The sequence below is a fragment of the Schistocerca americana genome, chromosome 2 (assembly GCF_021461395.2).
Source record: "Schistocerca americana isolate TAMUIC-IGC-003095 chromosome 2, iqSchAmer2.1, whole genome shotgun sequence".
Classification (NCBI taxonomy): Eukaryota; Metazoa; Arthropoda; class Insecta; order Orthoptera; family Acrididae; genus Schistocerca; species Schistocerca americana.
In genome coordinates, this window is record NC_060120.1 from 1,098,673,188 (window position 1) to 1,098,677,017 (window position 3,830).

A 3,830-nucleotide genomic window follows, 5' to 3' on the forward strand; every position below is an offset into this window, starting at 1 on the left:
AGGTTTCTTCAATGACGACACAGAAGTCCCGTTTCGGTGAAATTGCTTTTGTTTATTTGGCCAACTTTTCGCTGTAAATGCACTACTAGTGATAACCTCTGCTTCATATCGAGAAGCTCACTTTTAATTACACCGGTTGTAACAGCAACTCCTAAATTTCCAGTGGTCATAACCGTCTGAGAGTATTTTTCCAGTGACACTGCTGCCAATACTGACCCAATCTAGTCATCAGTAAACACAAAACCATTCCTACTTAGTTTTTTGATTCACATGGCTTGTTACTGAATAACGTTTTCGTAGACGTGTTGGTATTAATACTCTCAATAAGTTCATTCTGTTTGCGAAAACTAAATCGTCAAACTACGACTTCATTTTGTGCCTCAGATAGGCCGTTGTTACTGCTTCTTTTAGGTGCACGTGCAAAATGGATAAATAATGCGAACTGTTTTCGTTTCAGCCTTGGAGTCTTCTTTTTCAACTACTTTTGAGATACATTTTGCGAGTCCTTCGAAAAACGCCAAATCTCCGTGATATCGTTCGGCTTCGATACATTAATCAGATATTTCGTCCCCATCTTTGTCGAGTAAAACAACTCTTCGGACCGGACGTGGTGGCCGAGTGGTTCTAGGCGCTTCAGTCCGGAACAGCGCGAGTGCTACGGTCGCAGGTTCGAATCCTGCCTCGGTCATGGATGTGTGTGATGTCCTTAGGTTAGTTATGTTCAAGTAGTTCTAAGCTCTAGGGAACTGATGACCTCAGATGTTAATTCCCAAAGAGCTCATAGCCATTTGAACAACGCTTCATTGAAAGTGCTGTATTCTGGGCTTCAGATAACGACACGATATTCCAGATCTTTTAACCGTTTTAACCGACAGTTATCTGTATATCAGGGTACCTGAGCCGCGTAACTTGTAGAGAGTTCTGTCGATGTGGATTCCGCCGACCAACAACTTGTGTTGAGGGCGCTGGCAAACATACTACTGGACGGTTTAATGGATGACTTCATGCTAAAAGAACCTGGCTCCTTGTATCGCACTCAGTGCTACACGATACACAGGCAACAGACGTGACTCGCGTATCACACAGAACACGACACGACAAAGCAAGACACAGTAATACAATCACATCCAAAAGATAATGGCTCAAGGAGACCACAGTTATCAATTTGAATGCTTTGATTCAGCTGAACACAGTGCAGGGAAATAATTAGGTACAATTGAACCAGAAATACCAACTTCTCATTTATTTAAGCTTCAGCGCGTAGACGAAATATGTACTTTGTGGGACCACTCGGAGCGCTCGCTGTAACTAATGCCCAGATGTGCTCTCAAATTGCGCTGACGAAGGAATAGGGAAGCAAAGGGATGTCGCGACTGGCGGATCAGAACCCTGAAGCAAAATCAAATGTCGAGCACGTCCGCAGCGGGCGCCGGCGCCGGTACAAATGTCAGCGACAGCAGCCGACGTCACGCACACCAAATTACACAGCGGGCAGCCATGATTATTCACGACAATGGACAGTGACAATGGCAGCGCACCGGCGAAAAATTTGACAGAGGACCGAGATGAAAGAGCCGCGAAGCGATTCGGAGGACGGTGACAGCAACGGAAAATGGCGCCGGTGTTGATGAATTTTAACAAGCGCACGTCACTTTTTTTGTGTAATTTACCCACGTTACTCGCAGGGGACGTATGAGAATCGCTAGGTCATTTGATACGCTGCAATTTCCAAATGACACACAAAGAGAACGCCCGAGCTTCAGCGTATCACTGCTAATGACATTCCGCCAGCCCTTCTCAACATTTTCCTTGCGATTACGTATTAAATCCCTTCACAGAAATCGATCAAGACGTCGTTTTAGATGTACATTAGCGAACCCGGCAGTGCTTCGCAATGCAAAATGTGTGTAGGAGTTGGATATACACCCTGATGTCTTTCTCCCGTCTCTCTTTGTCCATCCCCTCTTCCTACCCCATCTCCCAGTTCGTCACCTCCATCGCCCCGCACCCCCTCTCAGTCCATTTTCTCATTTCCCCTTTTCTGTCTATTTTCTCCTTCTCTCTTGCTGTGCCCATTTCCTCCGTCCCTCTCCGTCCACTTCCTCTTCTCCTGCTCGCTCTGACCTTAAACTTTGTTTGTTGTCACAGCAGATGAACCAGTGTTTGGGAACTGAAGTCGCTCGAATTAGTGAGTAAATCACTTGGGATGATTAGTATACGTGGATCATTGGTATACGGCTTATGAGAGAGATTTCTCCAGTTGTTGGATCTGTGAGAATAGTATCTTCAGTGACAGCGTTTTAGATAATTTTAATCTGCGAACGGTAAGGATTAAGAACTTTCAGACCATTCAGATTCCGTAGTAACTTTCTAATCACAAGCCGGTAAGCCATAAAACAACTTTCCTGATTTCTGTTAAGGGGGGTAGGACGTCAAACGGGTCGACTTGGAGCAGGAGAGGCATCACAGGACATTTTAATTTCCAGTGTCTATAATTTTACAAATAAATTCATAAAACTTTGTCAGCAACACCAGGAAGGATTCAGGATTCACACTCTAGAAGTTATTTAATTTATGAAAAAACGAATGAACTGTTATATTTTAAACTTCATGTTTAGAAAAAACACAAATTTTATAGTTAATTACCTCAATTTTTACCACAGTTTTTAATAGATTTGGAAAATTCTAGAGTTTCATACACCTTTAAGTATGGTTTGTTAGCTGCGCAAAGTTCATTGAAGAGTCTCTCTTACTTATGAAGAAAAGTGTACCTATAGCATCAAATACTGCCATTAGTAAGTGAAAAAAATGATGTAATTTCACATGTAAAAAAAATCATTTCGTTATGTTTTCGAACTTCCACTCCTATGAGTGTGAATTCTGAATCCTTCCTGGTCATGATGACAAAGTTTTATGAATTTATTTGTAAAAGTATAGACAGTGGAAATTAAAATGTCCTGTGGTGCCTCTCCTGCTCCAAGTCGGTCCGTTTGACGTCCTAAAAATATATATAGGAAGTACAATTTGTCAAATCGTTTAAAGGCCCTGCTGTCGTTGATAGAACTGACTGCGAGAGAGTAAACGGAATCACACATTTTCACAGCACTGCACTGCATTTTGTTTCTCCGAGTCCGTTTTAACAGAAAACGCATGTACCATTGTGTATCAAACAACAGTTAGTCGTCTATGTTCCCGCGCTCACTCTTCAGCAGAGAATTAAAGACGGAAGTAAAAATAAATATGAAGTAGAAATATGCGTGTAAATATGAAGCAAATCAATCTAAAGGTTTCGAGAGTTTTGCAAACAATGTTTACCAGTTTCGTTCAAAAAGTACGAGAGTTGTACAAGTAACGAAAAAAGTGTATCCCTATGAATTCGCTGCTGAAAGCAACAGTATTCGTTACAGAGGATGTAGTAAAACTCGTGTGGAATCCAATCGCATTCATACGATTACATTTTGATACTTTGATGTATTTTATATGCTTGAACAGGCTTGAAGCGGGTTTCATAATGAAATTAAAAAAAAAAAAAAAAAAAAAAAACAAGAGAGCGATAACTTTTTAATTATTGAAGGTTGAATTTAAGGACAAATTTTTACAGTTGCCTGATATTTCATATGTATATTAAATACTTGATAAGCAAAATGAAAGTAATGTTCTCAATTCTTCAATCAACAAAATAAACGAATAAGGGTGTTTCGTGCTTTATTTCAAAGCAGGATAACAATTACGAACTTATGTCAGGGCCAGATCGGAGGACGGGCGCTGGGGGGGGGGGGGGGGGGAGGGAGTAATCCCGGTTATCTGCCCCGGGCGGCAATTTCAGGGTC